The sequence below is a fragment of the Salmo salar genome, chromosome ssa09 (assembly GCF_905237065.1).
Source record: "Salmo salar chromosome ssa09, Ssal_v3.1, whole genome shotgun sequence".
NCBI lineage: Eukaryota > Metazoa > Chordata > Actinopteri > Salmoniformes > Salmonidae > Salmo > Salmo salar.
Window position 1 is genome coordinate 147,786,258 of NC_059450.1, and position 20,194 is coordinate 147,806,451.

A 20,194-nucleotide genomic window follows, 5' to 3' on the forward strand; every position below is an offset into this window, starting at 1 on the left:
ACATTTTGCAATATTCTAAGTACATAGCCCAGCCATCACGGGCTAGCTATTTAGACACCCGGCAAGTTTAGCCTTCACCAAAGTCAGATTTACTATTACAAAAGTTTGATTACCTTTTGTTGTCTTCGTCAGAATGCACTCCCAGGACTGCTACTTCAATAACAAATGTTGGTTTGGTCCAAAATAATCCATCGTTATATCCGAATAGCGGCGTTTTGTTCGTGCGTTCCAGAAACTATCCGAAATGGTAAATCAGGGTCGTGCGCATGGCGCAATTCGTGACAAAAAAATTCTAAATATTCCATTACCGTACTTCGAAGCATGTCAACCGCTGTTTAACCTCTATGGGCTAGGTGGGACGCTAGCGTCCCCCCCGTGGTGCACTCCATCAACAGCAGGTGCATTTCAAGAGCGGCAAATTTGAATCCAAATAAATGTAAAAATTCAAATTTTTCAAACATACAACTATTTTACACCCTTTGAAAGATAAACATCTCCTTAATCTAACCACGTTTTACGATTTCAAAAAGGTTTTACGGCGAAAGCATAAATTTAGAGTATGTTAGGACAGTACATTTACAAGAGTTGTGTGTAATGTTTTGTCAATTCAAAGACAGGGTCACCAAAACCATAAAACCAGCTAAAATGATGCACTAACCTTTTACAATCTCCATCAGATGACACTCCTAGGACATTATGTTAGACAATGCATGCATTTTTAGTTCTATCAAGTTCATATTTATATCCAAAAACAGCGTTTTACTATGGCATTGATGTTGAGGAAATCGTTTCCCTCCAATAACCGGCAGTCAAGTCAACACCACAAATTAAATAATTAAAATTAGAAAACATTGGTAAAATATTATATTGTCATTTAAAGAATTATAGATTTACATCTCTTGAACGCAATCAACTTGCCAGATTTATAAATAACCTTACTGGGAAATCACACTTTGCAATAATCTGAGCACTGCGCCCAGAAAAATACGGCGTTGCGATACAGACTAGACGTCATGTTGGGGAGATCTAAAATCGAAAATACTATGTAAATAATCCATTACCTTTGATTCTCTTCATCAGATGTCACTTCCAGGTATCACAGGTCCATAACGAATGTAGTTTTGTTCAAAAAAGCTCATAATTTATGTCCAAAAATCTCCGTCTTGTTAGCACATGATCTAAGCCAGCCGGACTTCTCGTCATGAACGAGGGGAAAAAATATATTTACGTTCGTTCAAACATGTCAAACGTTGTATAGCATAAATCATTAGGGCCTTTTTAACCAGAACATGAATAATATTCAAGGTGGACGAATGCATACTCTTTTATAACGTATTGGAACGAGGGTACCCAACATGAACTCGCGCGCCAGGTGTCTAATGGGCCATCATCGTTCCATGGCTCTTGTTCGGTCAGATCTCCCTCCAGAAGACTCAAAACACTTTGTAAAGGCTGGTGACATCTAGTGGAAGCAATAGGAAGTGCCAAAATATTCCTCAGCCCCTGTGTTTTTCAATGGGATAGGTTTAAAGGTAATACAACACATCAGGTATCCACTTCCTGTCAGAAAATGTCTCAAAATGTCTCAGTAACCAGATTAAATCGGGTACATTTTTTTTATCCAGCCGTGCAAATACTGCCCCCTAGCCCTAACAGGTTAACCTGTTAGGGCTAGGGGGCAGTATTGACACGGCTGGATAAAAAAAACATACCCGATTTAATCTGGTTACCACTCCTACCCAGTAACTAGAATATGCATATACTTATTTCATATGGATAGAAAACACCCTAAATTTTCTAAAACTGTTTGAATGGTGTCTGTGAGTATAACAGAACTCATTTGGCAGGCAAAACCCTGAGACATTTTCTGACAGGAAGTGGATACCTGATGTGTTGTATTACCTTTAAACCTATCCCATTGAAAAACACAGGGGCTGAGGAATATTTTGGCACTTCCTATTGCTTCCACTAGATGTCACCAGCCTTTACAAAGTGTTTTGAGTCTTCTGGAGGGAGATCTGACCGAACAAGAGCCATGGAACGATGATGGCCCATTAGACACCTGGCGCGAGTTCATGTTGGGTACCCTCGTTCCAATACGTTATAAAAGAGTATGCATTCGTCCACCTTGAATATTATTCATGTTCTGGTTAAAAAGGCCCTAATGATTTATGCTATACAACGTTTGACATGTTTGAACGAACGTAAATATATTTTTTCCCTCGTTCATGACGAGAAGTCCGGCTGGCTTAGATCATGTGCTAACAAGACGGAGATTTTTGGACATAAATTATGAGCTTTTTTGAACAAAACTACATTCGTTATGGACCTGTGATACCTGGAAGTGACATCTGATGAAGAGAATCAAAGGTAATGGATTATTTACATAGTATTTTCGATTTTAGATCTCCCCAACATGACGTCTAGTCTGTATCGCAACGCGTATTTTCTGGGCGCAGTGCTCAGATTATTGCAAAGTGTGATTTCCCAGTAAGGTTATTTATAAATCTGGCAAGTTGATTGCGTTCAAGAGATGTAAATCTATAATTCTTTAAATGACAATATAATATTTTACCAATGTTTTCTAATTTTAATTATTTAATTTGTGACGCTGACTTGACTGCCGGTTATTGGAGGGAAACGATTTCCTCAACATCAATGCCATAGTAAAACACTGTTTTTGGATATAAATATGAACTTGATAGAACTAAAAATGCATGCATTGTCTAACATAATGTCCTAGGAGTGTCATCTGATGGAGATTGTAAAAGGTTAGTGCATCATTTTAGCTGGTTTTATGGTTTTGGTGACCCTGTCTTTGAATTGACAAAACATTACACACAACTCTTGTAAATGTACTGTCCTAACATACTCTAAATTTATGCTTTCGCCGTAAAACCTTTTTGAAATCGTAAAACGTGGTTAGATTAAGGAGATGTTTATCTTTCAAAGGGTGTAAAATAGTTGTATGTTTGAAAAATTTGAATTTTGACATTTATTTGGATTCAAATTTGCCGCTCTGGAAATGCACCTGCTGTTGATGGAGTGCACCACGGGTGGCACGCTAGCGTCCCACCTAGCCCATAGAGGTTAAAATCAATTTTTATGCAATTTATCTCGTAAAAAAGCGATAATATTCCGACCGGGAATCTCCTTTTCGGGAAACAGAGGGAAAAACACAAAGACGGGGGCGGCCAGTGCATGCGCCTAAGCCCACAGTCCTTTGATCTCCACTTGAGAAAGGCGATAATGTGTTTCAGCCTGGGGCTGGAATGACGACATTCAGGTTTTCCCGGGCTCTGAGATCCTATTGGAGCCGTGGGAAGTGTCACGTTACCGCAGAGATCCTTTGTAATTGAATGAGATGTCAAAGAAAGACAATAAATGGTCAGACAGGCCACTTCTTGTAAAGGAATCTCTCAGGTTTTTGCCTGCCATTTGAGTTCTGTTATACTCACAGACACCATTCAAACAGTTTTAGAAACGTTGGAGTGTTTTCTATCCAAAGCCAATAATTATATGCATATTCTAGTTACTGGGCAGGAGTAGTAACCAGATTAAATCGGGTATGTTTTTTATCCAGCTGTGTCAATACTGCCCCCTAGCCCTAACAGGATAACATAAATCTTCAGGGCGTTTTTCAACAAAAGATCCAATAAGATTCGAGGGGGACGATTGCATTGTGTTTCAAAACGTTTTGAAAGGGGAGGGTAACCAGGGGCGCCGGCGTCATAAAGGTGATGGCCCTCTCCGTGTGACCACGTTCCACTGCGTCTCATTCATTCAGTTTTCACAGTAGGAGTCTCAAACCAATTTGTAAAGACTGGGGACATCTAGTGGAAGCAATAGGAAGTACTCAATGAACCATAGCTCACGGTGTGATTAATAGGCAACGTGATGAAGTTGAGTTCGCAATTCAGAATTCCACTTCCTGTTTCGATCTGTCTCGGGGTTTTGACTGCCATATGAGTTCTGTTATACTCACAGACACCATTCAAACAGTTTTAGAAACTTTAGGGTGTTTTCTATCCACAAGTATTAATTATATGCATATCCTAGCTTCTGAGTTTGAGTAGGAGGCCATTTAAAATGGGCACGATTTTTTTTCAAAAATCGCTTTAGCACCCCCTATCCTAGGGGAACGCCAAGAGGTTAACCCGAAAGCCAGCCGCACCAATGTGTTGGAGGAAACACCGTACAACTGGCGACCATTTCAGCATGCATGCGCCCGGCCCGCCACATGAGTTGCTAGAGCGCGATGGGACAAGGACATCCTGGCCGGCCAAGCCCTCCCCTAACCCGGACAACGCAATTGTGCTCCACCTCATGGGTCTCCCGGTTGAGGGTCGGCTGCGACACAGCCCGCAATCAACCCGGGTCTGTAGTGATGTCTAAAGCACTGCGATGCAGTGCCTTAGACCGTTGCACCGCTCGGGAGTCCAGCAGGGCAGAAATGTGACAAACTTAATTTGTTGGAAAGGTGGCTTCCTATGACTGTACCTCATTGAAAGTCACTGAGCTCTTCAGTAAGGCCATTCTTCTGCCAATGTTTGTCTATGGGGATTGCATGATTGTGTGCTCGAGTTTATACACCTGTCAGCAACGGGTGTGGATGAAATAACCGAATCCACTAATTTGAAGGGGTGTCCACATACTTTTGTATATATAGTGTAGTCAGAGACTCCCAGCCAACAGAACTATATTAAAGGCAATAATGTGTATGAAAATTGTCTCCAGTGATTAAACACAGGGATGAGTGATAGACTGAATGTAAAGGTTTAAAACAGAGGCTGCTGCATCCATTTAGATTATATCACTATAGTCCAGTACTGGGAGGAGCGATGCTTAAACAATCTTCCTCTTATTTTCAAAATGAAGGCAGGATTTATTTCTGTAAAGTAAACCAATCTTACTTCTCAGCTTCATTGTTCGTTTTTCAATATGTATTTTAAAAGACAGAGTATCATCAATCCAAATCCATAAATACTTATAAGGGACTTCTTCAATTTGGGCTCCCTTCAAGGTGTGGATACGCAGGCCTTCCCTGTGGCTCAGTTGGTAGAGCATGGTGTTTGCAACGCCAGCATGGTGTGTGCAACGCCAGGGTTGTGGGTTCGATTCCCACGGGGGGCCAGTACAAAAATAAAACAAATGCATGAAATGAAATGTATGCATTCACTACTCTAAGTTGCTCTGGATAAGAGCCTCTGCTAAATGACTAAAATGTAATGTAAATGTCTTTAGGGAACATTTTTTGAGACCTGGAGAACAACTTGAACTTGGCTGTATCAACATTTAGCATCTATTTAAGATCTTGTAAGCGAATGTTGAATTTGATCAAAGCCAAGCTGACTGTCGTTAATGGCCTGCTGCACTGAGGGAATAAATGATTTTGTCACCCGAATAGAGATGTAGGCCCCAGTTATTATTATTCAGGGACAAACCATCATTCTGAATGTAAATAGTGAACAGTAAACGGTCTAGCATTGAGCCTTGTGGCACTCCTTTGGTTATGATAACCTGTTGGGGCTACAGGTTAGCAATGAACCCCGAGTCGGGATTGCTAACAAGGCTGGAAATTCAAAACATCAAAAATCTAATAATTTCAATTTCTCAAACAATCAACTATTTTACACAATTTAAAAGATAAACATCTCCTTAATCTAACCACATTGTTCGATTTTCAAAGAGGCTTTATGGCAAAAGCATAAAGTTAGATTATGTTAGGACAGTACATAGCCACAAAAGTACAAACATCCATTTTCAATTCAAGGTCAGGCGTCACCAAAAGCAGAAACCAGCTAGAATTATGTACTAACCTTTGTCAATCTCCATCAGATGACACTCCTAGGACATTATGTTATACAATACATGCATTTTTTGTTCCATCAAGTTCATATTTATATCCAAAAACAGCATTTTACAGTAGCGTGAAATTCAGATTTTTTCTTCTCTGAAATGCTTCCGGTGAACATAACAAAATTACTATTCGAAAACATTGGTAAATTATAATATTGTCATTCAAAGAATAATATATTATCATCTCGTAATTGCTACCGAATGGCCAGATCTCAAAATAACTTTACTGGGAAATCACATTTTGCAATAAACGGGGTGTTATGCTAAGAACAATAAGCTATGCTATACAGTTAGCATCATCTAAAATCGATAATAACATTGTAAATATCCCCTTACCTTTGATTATCTCCATCAGAAGGCAGGCATCCCAGGTCCGGAAGGCATCCCAGGTCCGGAACAAATGTGGTTTCTTTTGACAAAGTTCATAATTTATGTCCAAATAACACCAAGTACTTAGCGTTCATTATGCTCCCACAAAACGTGGTGGGGGGAGTGTAAAATCACGCCGAAAAGCTAAAAAAACCTAGTAAATAATCTATTTACGTTCGTTCAAACATGTCAAATGTTGTTTAGCATTAATCTTTTGGTCCATTTTTAACATTAAACATCAGTAATATTTTCACACAACCTATCCTATGTCTAGATAAACAATGATGACAAACTCACGCTTCTCAGATTTATGCGCAGGCGCAAAAAATGAAGTGATGACATGTCAACTTCCTTGGATTCTAATTTGCTCTCTGTTTATCATAGACGCTTCAAACAACTTTATAAAGATCGTTGACATCTAGTGGAAGCCGTAGGTGTTGCGAAATGAATCCTTTCTCACTATGGTATCTATAAAACAATGACACTAAATAGTACAGTCACAAAATTCACATTTTTTTTAAATCTATTTTTCACAGGTTTTTGCCTGCAATATGAGTTTTGTTATACTTACAGACACCATTCAAACTGTTTTAGAAAATTCAGAGTGTTTTCTATCCGAATGTGTTAATAATATGCATATCCTAGCTTCTGAGTTGGTGTAGGAGGCAGTTAAAAATGGGCACATATTTTTTTCAAAATGTCTCAATACTGCCCCCGAGCCCCAACAGGTTTAAGAGCTCCACCACTTCTGTCATGGAGGTAACTTTTTAACCAGACGCTGGCCGCTTGGCCTAGACCAATTTTCGGATAGCCTCCGTAGCGGGTTGCATGATCAACCGTATCAAACGCTTTTGACAGATGAATATAACATTTTCAGCTCAGTGCTGTTTCCTGTCTAGTGTGATAACTATGTCCTTTCTGACTAGAGAAGCAGCTGTGTCCTGGCCTAAAGCCTGACTGGTGACCATTCAGAATACATTTTCTATCTAAACATGAACTTTTTGAGATTGGGCGATAATTATTAAGATCGCAGGGATCACAAACTTTAGTGGAGTGGGAGAATAAGGGCCGCCTTGCACATTTTAGGAATAATACCAAAGTAGAATGGATACATTAAATATGTGTCAAGGGCTCCACAATCAGAGGTGTAGCAAGCCATAGAAGACACAGGTCAGCTCATGTCTATCCCAGTGGACTTTTAACATCAATAACTGAGAGAGTCCAGAACTTTCCTAGTAGTGACTTGCCAAAAGAGAACAGTGGGTCACCATATACAGCATCAGATATTTGATTTATTTATTTATTTAACCTTTATTTAACTAGGCAAGTCAGTTAAGAACAAATTCTTATTTACAATGACAGCCTACCGCGGCCAAACCTTAACGACGCTGGGCCAATTGTGCACCGCCCAATAGGACTCCCAATCACGGCCAGTCATACAGCTTGGAATCAAACCAGGGTCTGTAGTGACGCCTCTAGCACTGAGATGCAGTGCCTTAGACCGCTGAAACACTCGGGAGAGATGAGCTTGTGTCATGAACAGTCTTTTCAGAGTCGTCCTTATTGTCCTTATATTCCCATTGAAATAAATGGCCTGCTGCAGTAAAATGTGGTTAAACACATCAGTTATTTCAGTTTTGTCTGTTAAAGTATTGGAGTTAAAAATAACCTCATTGGGCAGAGAGATGTGGCTGCTTCCTTTTAGCAATTGAATAGCCTTCCAGAACTTATCTAGATCGCCACGAGAGAGTCAGAAATGGATTTAATTAAATAGTTGCATTGAGCCCTTTTTTATGGAAGCAGTACATGTGTTTCTAAGTTATCTGAAGGTGAGCCAGTTAGCAGAACTACCAGTCTATCTGTCTTCAGACCAAGCTTTGTTCCTTAGCTGATATAACTCAGCAAGGCGTGAACCATGGGTTGGCTCTATCTTTCATTCTTCATCTCTTCATAGAAGCATGTTTATCAGATACAGAGATAAACATACTAAAGAATTGTTGAAGGGCAAGTTCCGCTTCCGGAATGTCATTAACACTAAGTAAGCCTGAATGGTAAAGTTCATGTAAAAACATCCCTTAATGAGTAGAGTCAGGGAGGTAAACACCCCTTCATTTCTTACAGCCCAGATTAGAGTCAGGGAGGTAAACATGCCCTGATGTAGAGCGAGCGAGCGTGCGTGCGTGGCTGGCTGTTTTTTTTTACATATATTGATGCTGAGTGTTCTGTCCTTCTCCCTGTAATGAACCAGACCTTTCTACTATCAGTCACCATAATGACAACAGCAGACCTCTCCTTTTTTCTCTTTCTCATACCCCCTTCCCCTCGTCGGTCCTCTCCTCTATCTGGTTGTAAGGCTGTTAGGTGGTGTAGTGTTAAAACAGTCCGGACTTTCTAATATAGTTAACTCTCTGCCCCTGATAAAATAACGTATAAAAAAAATTAAGTAAATGTTAACTTCGGTTTCTTTATAATAAATGTTAAATATACGGTAAATAAATGTTATCTATATCAATATTAAATATCATGTTGAATACATTTTAAGTACAGTATCTGTCAGCCGTATTTCTTTATGAGGAACGGTACTGTTGTCGTTTAACTGTGGCAGAGAGACACTATATCCTTAATCTTCTCAAAGTTATTTAATTGACATTTAGTAGTGGAAGTCAAGTTTCATTCTGGCCTCCATAATTCTTCTGAAAACCACCAACACATCTCGCCCCAGACCAGACCAGCCCAGATCGACGTTGTGCTCCCTGTGCTTTCAGTAGTACACAGCTATCGATGTTGTGCTCCCTGTGCTTTCAGCAGTACACAGCCATCTTTGTCTGATCCAAAATGTAATTAATAGTTGACATTTCTTTTCTTGTTTGGGAAACCCGACGGTAAACAGCTCACAAATAGATGAATAGCGGTCAGACTCTTAACCCTAAAAACCTTCTTTAGCAATATAGAAATTAAATGACACTACCACACCCATACTATTCATGAAAGTTCACACTCTGACATTTAATAGGACAATTTTATTTCCTTCTCTTCCTCCCACTGATCAGACAGGAAACAGATGCGCTCTGTCCGTATCCTGGCAACAGCTCTGTTTCCGTAGTGATGAGCGTAGATGGGCAGTATATTACATGTGTAGGATGTGGGTGTGGAGGTGTGAAGTTTTGTCTCTGCGTTCTGTTCTAGTTTTCTAGGGTTAAGGTCAGTCCAGTGATGTGAAGATGCTCCTAGACCCAGAGGGAGGTTTGACAGTGGACGTACATGGACTGTAGTGTAGTGTAGTGCTGTATTGTAGCTGTAGTGTAGTGCTGTATTGTAGCTGTAGTGTAGTGCTGTATTGTAGTGTTGTATTGTAGTTGTAGTGTAGTGTTGTATTGTAGTATTGTAGTTGTATTGTAGTGTTGTATTGTAGTTGTAGTGTTGTATTGTAGCTGTATTGTAGCATTGTATTGTAGCTGTAGCGTAGTGTAGTGCTGTATTGTAGCTGTAGTGTAGTGTAGTGCTGTATTGTAGCTGTATTGTAGCATTGTATTGTAGCTGTAGCGTAGTGTAGTGCTGTATTGTAGCTGTAGTGTAGTGTAGTGCTGTATTGTAGCTGTATTGTAGCGTTGTATTGTAGCTGTAGCGTAGTGTAGTGCTGTATTGTAGCTGTAGTGTAGTGTAGTGCTGTATTGTAGCTGTAGTGTAGTGCTGTATTGTAGCTGTAGTGTAGTGCTGTATTGTAGCTGTAGTGTAGTGCTGTATTGTAGCTGTAGTGTTGTGTAGTGCTGTATTGTAGCTGTAGTGTAGTGTAGTGCTGTATTGTAGCTGTAGTGTAGTGCTGTATTGTAGCTGTAGTGTAGTGTAGTGCTGTATTGTAGCTGTATTGTAGCGTTGTATTGTAGCTGAAGTGTAGTGTAGTGCTGTATTGTAGCTGTAGTGTAGTGCTGTATTGTAGCTGTATTGTAGCTGTATTGTAGTGTAGTGCTGTATTGTAGCTGTATTGTAGTGTAGTGCTGTATTGTAGCTGTAGTGTAGTGCTGTATTGTAGCTGTAGTGTAGTGCTGTATTGTAGCTGTAGTGTAGTGCTGTATTGTAGCTGTAGTGTAGTGCTGTATTGTAGCTGTAGTGTAGTGCTGTATTGTAGCTGTAGTGTAGTGTAGTATTGTAGCTGGTGCTTTAGTCTGGAGAAGAGAAAATTAACAGTAGTCAGATGTATTAGCCTGAGTAACCCCCTCCCTTGCTCTTCCCTCTCCTTCCCCGACACCCCTCTGTAAGTTCAATTTCAATTAATGGGCTTTATTGGCTTGGGAAACATATGTTTGCATTGCCAAAGCTAGTGTAATAGATAATTAGCAAAAGTAAAATTAACAATATACAAAAATCCAGTAAATATTACACTCACAAAAGTTCTAAAAGAATGAAGACATTTATTCTAGGCGGCAGGGTAGCCTAGTGGTTAGAGCGTTGGACTAGTAACCGAGCTGACAAGGTAAAAATCTGTCCTTCTGCCCCTGAACAAGGCAGTTAACCCACTGTTCCCCTGAACAAGGCAGTTAACCCACTGTTCCCCAGTAGGCCATCATTGAAAATAAGAATTTGTTCTTAACTGACTTGCCTAGTTAAATAAAGGTAAATAAATAAAATAAAAACATTTAAAATGTCAAATTATGTCTGTATACAGTGTTGTAATGATGCACAAAGAGTTAAAGTACAAAAGGGAAAATAAATAATCATAAATATGGGTTGTATTTACAATGGTGTTTGTTCTTCACTGGTTGCCCTTTTCTTGTGGCAACAGGTCACAAATCTTTCTGCTGTGATGTCACACTGTGGTATTTCACCCAGTAGATATGGGAGTTTATCAAATTGGATTTGTTTTGGAATTCTTTGTGTGTCTGTGTAATCTGAGGAAAATATGTCTATGGCTGCCTTTCTCAATAGCAAGGCTATGCTCACTGAGTCTGTACATAGTCAAAGATTACCTTAATTTTGGGTCAGTCACAGTGGTCAGGTACTCTGCCACTGTGTACTCCCTGTTTAGGGCCAAATAGCATTCTAGTTTGCTACATTTTATTGTGTCAAGTAGTTATCTTTTTGTTTTCTCATGATTTGGTTGGGTCTAATTGTGTTGCTGTCCTGGGGCTCTGTGGGGTCTGTTGTGTTTGTGAACAGAGCCCCAGGACCAGCTTCCTTTTAGGTTGTTGTAGAATTTAACGGCTCTTTTCTGGATTTTGACAATTATTGGGTATCTGCCTAATTCTGATCTGCATGTATTATTTGGTATTTTACATTGTACACAGAGGATATTTTTGCAGAATTCTGCATGCAGAGTCTCAATTTGGTGTTTTTCCCATTTTGTGAATTCTTGGTTGGTGAGCAGCCCCCAGACCTCAGAACCACAAAGGGCAATGGGTTCTATAACTGATTCAAGTATTTTTAGCCAGATCCTAATTGGAATGACACATTTTATGCTCTTTTTGATGGTATAGAAGGCCTTTCTTGCCTTGTCTCTCAGATCGTTCACAGCTTTGTGGAAGTTACCTGATGCTGATGTTGATTCCGAGGTATGTATAGTTTTATGTATGCTCTAGGGCCTTCTCGTGCCAGGACCATGAATTTGTATTTGTATTTGTACATCATTATTTTGTCTTACCTTGTCTTACTGAGATTTACTGTCAGGGCCCAGGTCTGTGCAGAAGATCTAGGTGCTGCTGTAGGCCCTCCTTGGTTGGGGACAGAAGCACCAGATCATCAGCAAACAGTAGACATTTGACTTCAGATTCTAGTAGGGTGAGGCCGGGTGCTGCAGACTGTTCTTGTGCCCTCGCCAATTTGTTGATATATATGTTGAAGAGGGTGGGGCTTAAGCTGCATCCCTGTCTCAACCCACGGCCCTGTGGAAATGAATGTGTTTTTTTTGCCAATTTTGACCGCACACGTATTGTTTGTGTCCATGGATTTTATAATATTGTGTGTTTTCCCCCAACACCACTTTCCATCAATTTCTATAGCAGATCCTCATAACAAATTGAGTCGAAAGCTTTTTTTAAATCAACAAAGCATGAGAAGACTTTGCCTTTGTTTTGGTTTGTTTGTTTGTCAATTAGGGGGTTCAGGGGGAATACGTGGTCGGTTGTACGGTAATTTGGCAAAAACCCAATTAGACATTTGCTCAGTACATTGTTTTCACTGCGGAAATGTATGAGTCTACTGTTAATGATAATGCAGAGGATTTTCCCAAGGTTGCTGTTGACGCATATCCCACGGTAGTTAATGGGGTCAAATTTGTCTCCACTTTTGTGGATTGGGGTGATCCTTCCTTAGTTCCAAATATTGGGGAAGATGCCAGAGCTGAGGATGATGTTAACCTCTATGGGCTAGGTGGGACGCTCAACAGCCAGTGTAATCCCATGGCGCGATATTCAAATACCTCAAAAAATGCAAAAACTTCAATTTTTCAAACATATGACTATTTTACACCATTTTAAAGACAAGACTCTCGTTAATCTAACCACACTGTCCGATTTCAAAAAGGCTTTACAACGAAAGCAAAACCTTAGATTATGTCAGCAGAGTACCCAGCCAGAAATAATCAGACACCCATTTTTCAAGCTAGCATATAATGTCACATAAACCCAAACCACAGCTAAATGCAGCACTAACCTTTGATGATCTTCATCAGATGACAACCCTAGGACATTATGTTATACAATACATGCATGTTTTGTTCAATCAAGTTCATATTTATATCAAAAACCAGCTTTTTACATTAGCATGTGACTAGCATGTGACTAGCATTCCCACCGAACACTGCCGGTGAATTTACTAAATTACTCACGATAAACGTTCACAAAAAACATAACAATTATTTTAAGAATTATAGATACAGAACTCCTCTATGCACTCGATATGTCCGATTTTAAAATAGCTTTTCGGTGAAAGCACATTTTGCAATATTCTGAGTAGATAGCCCGGCATCACAGGGCTAGCTATTTAGACACCCAGCAAGTTTAGCACTCACCAAAGTCAGATTTACTATAAGAAAAATGTTATTACCTTTGCTGTTCTTCGTCAGAATGCACTCCCAGGACTTCTACTTCAATAACAAATGTTGGTTTGGTCCCAAATAATCCATTGTTATATCCAAATAGCGGCGTTTTGTTCGTGCATTCAAGACACTATCCGAAAGGGTAAATAAGGGTGACGAGCATGGCGCATTTCGTGACAAAAAAAATCTAAATATTCCATAACCGTACTTCGAAGCATGTCAACCGCTGTTTAAAATCAATTTTTATGCCATTTTTCTCGTAAAAAAGCGATAATATTCCGACCGGGAAATCGTTTTATATTACAAAGAGAGTGAAAGTAAAAGCATGCTATCCCCTCATGCACGAGCCGCAGTCTAATGGCCCTCTGATAGAGCACTTGTCAAACGCGCTAATGTGTTTCAGCCTGGGGATGGAATTACATCGTTCAGCTTTTTCCCGCCTTCTGAGAGCCCATGGGAGCCGTAGGAAGTGTCACGTCATGCCAGAGATCCCCTGTATTTGTTAGAGATGATCAAGGAGGGCAAGAAATTGTCAGACAGGCCACTTCCTGTAAGGAATCTTCTCAGGTTTTGGCCTGCCAAATGAGTTCTGTTATACTCACAGACACCATTCAAACAGTTTTAGAAACTTTAGGGTGTTTTCTATCCAAAGGCAATAATTATATGCATATTCTAGTTACTGGGCAGGAGTAGTAACCAGATTAAATCGGGTACGTTTTTTATCCGGGTACGTTTTTTACTGCCCCCTAGCCCCAACAGGTTAAAGAGTTTAAGTATAGCCAATTGGAATTTGTGGTCTGTATATTTTATCATTTCATGTAGGATACCATGAACACCACAGGCCTTTTTGGGTTGGAGGGTTTGTATTTTGTCTTGTTGTTCATTCAATGCAATTGGAGAATCCAGTGGGTTCTGGTAGTCTTTAATAGTTGTTTCTAAGATTTGTATTTGATCATGTATATGTTTTTGCTGTTTGTTCTTTGTTATAGAGCCAAAAAGACTGGAGAAGTGGTTTATCCATACATCTCTGTTTTGGATAGATAACTCTTCGTGTTGTTGTTTGTTTAGAGTTTTCCAATTTTCCCAGAAGTGGTTAGATTCTATGGATTCTTCAATTACATTGAGCTGATTTCTGACGTGCTGTTCCTTCTTTATCCGTAGTGTATGTCTGTATTGTTTTAGTGATTCACCATTGTGAAGGCGTAGACTCAGGTTTTCTGGGTCTCTATGTTCATTATTGTTTTCTTAGGTTGTCTGCTTGACATTTTTAGATTTGATAGAGAAGCTGAGAGGTCAAATATACTGTTTTGGTTTTCTACTGTGAATTTTACACCTTCATTATTACACTGAAACCTTTTGTCCAGAAAATTGTCTATAAGGTATTGAATTTGTTGTTGCGTAACTGTTTTTTGGTAGGTTTCCAAACAATTTTCCATCTATAGCATTTCTTAATATTATTCAGCTCTTTTGGCTTTGATGCCTCATGATTGAGTATTGCTCTGTTCAAGTAGACTGTGATTTTGCTGTGATCTGATAGGGGTGTCAGTGGGCTGACTGAACGCTCTGAGAGACTCTGGGTTGAGGTCAGTGATAAAGTATTCTACAGTACTACTGCCAAGAGATGAGCTATAGGTGTACCTACCATAGGAGTCCCTTCGAAGCCTACCATTGACTATGTACATACCCAGCGTGGGACAGAGCTGCAGGAGTTGTGACCAGTTTTTGTTTGTTTTGTTGTCGTAGTTGTGTCTAGGGGGGCATATGGGGGAGGGAATGCTGTCACCTCCAGGTAGGTTTTTGTCCCTCTGTTTGCTGAGGGCGTTGGGTTCTTGTCCAGTTCTGGCATTTAGGTCGCCACAGACTAGTACATGTCTCTGAGCCCGGAAATTGTGTCTCCCCCTCTAGGATGGAGAAGCTGTCATTGTTAAAGTATGGGGATTCTACTGGGGGGATAGAGGACATGAGGACATTATTCTCTGTTAAGATCATTTCCTCATTAATTTCTAGCCAGCTGTAAAATGTTCCTGTTTTGACTAATGTAATAGAGGGGGTTAGGTCTGCTCTATACCACGTTAGGATACCCCCTGAGTCCCTTCCCTGTTTCACACCTGGTAGTTTGGTGGATGGGACTACCAGCTCTCTGTAACCTAGAGGGAAACCAGTTGGTCCATCTCCTCTGTACCATGTTTCTTGTAGGATGACAATATCTGTATTTCCAATTTATTTGATGAAGTCTGGGTTCCTGCTCTTTGGGCTAAAGGCAGATGACCTCAGACCTTGAATATTCCAGGATGAAATTGTACAATCTTTGTGTTCCATATTGTCTAGTGTTGTTTTTGTGTGGTTTAGGCCCCAAACCATCACAGTAGGTGTGAGCAGAGCATGTTGAGCATCTCTGACTCCAATTCTTAATCCCCTCTGTCAGGGTGATTTTACACTCCTCCCTCATCTCCTCCTGACTCTCCTAACGGAAGAAGAGATGATTAGTCACAGCTCCACTCCGCTCTGCGCCGCTCTCTCGCTCTCTCGCGCTCTCTCTCTCTCTCTGTCTCTCTCTCTCGCTCTCTCGCTCTCTCGCTCTCTCTCGCTCTCTCTCTCTTCTTCTCTCTCTCTCTCTCTCTCTCGCTCTCTCTCTTCTTCTCTCTCTCTCTCTCTCTCTCTCTCTCTCTCTCTCTCTCGCTCTCTCTCTCTTGCTCTCTCTCTCTCGCTCTCTCTCTCTCGCTCTCTCTCTCTTCTCTCTCTCTCTCTCTCTCTTGCTCTCTCTCTCTCTCTTCTCTCTCTCTCGCTCTCTCTCTCTTGCTCTCTCTCTCCCTCTCCTTCTCTCTCCTTCTCTCTCTCTCTTCTTCCATTGCGTGTGTGTGTGTGTGTGTGTACTAATGAGTGCACTAATTTCTATTTGGACGTGTTAATTGCATGTGGTCTTCAACCTCACCTAAATTCAGTCTTAAACGTCCAAAATCAAACTCTATTTCTAGTGATAAGGCTACACACACACACACATGTACATACATATACACACACACACACACACACACACACACACACACACACACACACACACACACACACACACACACACACACACACACACACACACACACACACACACACACATGTACATACATATACACACATACACACTGTTTGGTTACAGAGCAAGATTATGCTGTATAATATTCATAAGTAAATTGCAAGACACCCCAGACACTCTGATATACCCCAGACACTCTGATATACCCCAGACATACCCCAGACACTCTGACATACCCCAGACATACCCCAGACACTCTGACATACCCCAGACATACCCCAGACACTCTGACATACCCCAGACATACCCCAGACACTCTGATATACCCCAGAAACTCTGATATACCCCAGACACTCTGATATACCCCAGACACTCTGATATACCCCAAACACTCTGATATACCCCAGACACACTGATATACCCCAGACACTCTGATATACCCCAGACACTCTGATATACCCCAGACACTCTGATATACCCCAGACACTCTGATATACCCCAGACATCACTGATATACCTCAGACATCACTGATATACCTCAGACACTCTGATATACCCCAGACACTCTGATATACCCCAGACACTCGGATATACCCCAGACATACCCCAGACACACTGATATACCCCAGACACTCTGATATACCCCAGACATCACTGATATACCCCAGACACTCTGATATACCCCGGACACTCTGATATACCCCGGACACTCTGATATACCCCAGACACTCTGATATACCCCAGACACTCTGATATACCCCAGACACTCTGATATACCCCAGACACTCTGATATACCCCAGACATCACTGATATACCCCAGACATACCCCAGACACACTGATATACCCCAGACACTCTGATATACCCCAGACATCACTGATATACCCCAGACATCACTGATATACCCCAGACACTCTGATATACCCCAAACACTCTGATATACCCCAGACACTCTGATATACCCCAGACACTCTGATATACCCCAGACATCACTGATATACCCCAGACACTCTGATATACCCCAGACACACTGATATACCCCAGACACTCTGATATACCCCAGACACACTGACATACCCCAGACATCACTGATATAGCCCAGACACTCTGATATACCCCAGACATCACTGATATACCCCAGACACTCTGATATACCCCAGACATCACTGATATACCCCAGACACTCTGATATACCCCAAACACTCTGATATACCCCAGACACTCTGATATACCCCAGGCACTCTGATATACCCCAGACACTCTGATTTACCCCAGGCACTCTGATATACCCCAGACACTCTGATATACCCCAGACACTCTGATATACCCCAGACATCACTGATATACCCCAAACACTCTGATATACCCCAGACACTCTGATATAGCCCAGACACTCTGATATACCCCAGACACTCTGATATACCCCAGACATACCCCAGACACACTGATATACCCCAGACACTCTGATATACCCCAAACACTCTGATATACCCCAAACACTCTGATATACCCCAGACACTCTGATATACCCCAGACACTCGGATATACCCCAGACATACCCCAGACACACTGATATACCCCAGACACTCTGATATACCCCAGACATCACTGATATACCCCAGACACTCTGATATACCCCAGACACACTGACATACCCCAGACATCACTGATATACCCCAGACACTCTGATATACCCCAGACACACTGACATACCCCAGACATCACTGATATACCCCAGACACTCTGATATACCCCAGACATCACTGATATACCCCAGACACTCTGATATACCCCAGACACACTGATATACCCCAGACACTCTGATATACCCCAGACACACTGACATACCCCAGACATCACTGATATACCCCAGACACTCTGATATACCCCAGACATCACTGATATACCCCAGACACTCTGATATACCCCAGACATCACTGTGCTTTCAGGACTTTCTCCATGTCGTCATGCATTTGTAGCCCTCGGAGTCTGCTATAGTGTGTGTGTGCGTGTGCGTGTGTGTGAACTTGGGATCGGGGGGGTAATGGGAGAGGTTTCCAGGGTGATAGGCTAAATGAGTGACAGGGTGTTAGGCTGCATGGGTGAAATGTTGATAATGGGGCCCCTTCATCACCATGACAATGATCTTTAGAGCTCAACAGGGGGGAAACAACAGGGGGGTAGTCAAGTCACTAAAGTCTCTGGTGTTTGAGTCCTAGTCCAAGTCCATTTTACTCAAGTCACGAGTCAAGTCAGGAGTCAAGTCAGGAGTCAAGTCACGAGTCAAGTCACGAGTCAAGTCACGAGTCAAGTCAGGAGTCACTTGGTAAGGCTACAAGTAGCTGTCCAATCATTTTTTAAAGCTACTTTTCATTACAGTTAACAGATTTCCATCCAAGCAAAAAAGTGACGACCGGGCTGATGAACCCAGGAAATGCCGGTACAATTTTATAAATGTTTGTTTGTGTTTATAAAATTAATTATGCGAGAAATGGCTGTGAAAGCACCTTTGCGAGCAAAAATGTAAATAATAACCATCATATGGAAGTAAACTTGGAGTCACGTGATGCCATGTTGTGTGGTCCTCCCACTACGATTCAGGAAAGCATGCAGTTTATTAGGCTACAGATGAAATAAGTTCTGATGAACTTCAGAGGGTGGTGAAAGTGCAGTGATGAGCCTGATGCTCCTTTCCAATAAATATCAAGGGTCTTATTCTGGTGACATGATGATCGATGCTTGACTGGCATTTGACAAATAAAAATAATATCTCTTTTATCCATAATAATCTCATATCTGCCTGCTGTTGGCTAGAGTGCAGATGGACACATTTACTTTATGACGCTCCAGTTTGTGACAGAACCATCAGTAGAGTTGAAAATACCATGGTAACACATTCAACTTGTATTTTTCATTCGCTACATGTGAATTTAACCCACCGAAGTTATTTTGATGTGTACCATGTCATCACGCACAGCCTTTTATCCGCAACAAGTCAATTTGATGGAAATTTCTCTGTTGGGAAAAAATGATGCAGATTTTAGAATATTATGTCGCCAACCTAGCTACCGTTGGACATTTGTAAGGTTAAACAGATAATATAACTGATCAAAAATATAAACGCAACATGCAACAATTTCAAAGATTTTACTGAGTTACTGTTCATAAAAGGAAATCAGTCATTTGAAATAAATTCATTAATCCCTAATCTATGGATTTCACATGACTGGGCAGGGGTGCCCCATTGGGTGCCAGGCCCAGCCAATCAGAATGAGTTTTCCCCCACAAAAGGGCTTTATTACAGACAGAAATACTCCTCAACAGCCCGCGGGTGGATGGATTATCTTGGCAAAGGAGAAATGCTCACTAACAGGGATGTAAACAAATTTGTGCACAAAATCTGAGAGAAATGAACTTTTTGTGCACATGGAAAGTTTAGGGGATTTTTTGTTTCAGCTCATGAAACATGGGACCATTGCGTTTATATTTTTGTTCAGTATGTATACCTACAATTTTCTGTTGTAGCTAATATGTTGAATTATGAAAAAGAGAGAGAACAAAGTTACAACTGGTCGAATCCGAGTTGAGTCACGAGTCATGAAGATTGTGACTTGAGTCCAAGTCAAGTCTGAGTCCGGGAGGGGTGTACATGGGTGTTGGGCTGTCTGTTCACCACTCACTCTGGTTTTGTACACAGATATTAGAACTGACAGAAACAAAGTATTTTGATTGACAGTCCATTTGTCCTCTTGGACATGTGAAATAACTCTAAATGTTCCTTTCTTCCTGTCTCTCCTTCTCTCCCTCCCTCCTTTCCTTCCTTTCTCTGGCCTCCTTGGTTGATGGATGTGCTGGTACTGTGTGATGTGTCGTAAAGGTAAGAGTCTGTCTGACTAAAACTGAGT

General features: G+C 41.0%; 1 protein-coding gene across 3 annotated transcripts in view; it reads left to right on the forward strand.

The window, feature by feature from the left end:
* LOC106593519 (cGMP-dependent 3',5'-cyclic phosphodiesterase) overlaps positions 1-20,194 on the forward strand; it is a 262,404-nt gene that overhangs the window by 160,677 nt on the left and 81,533 nt on the right. The window lies entirely within an intron of this gene.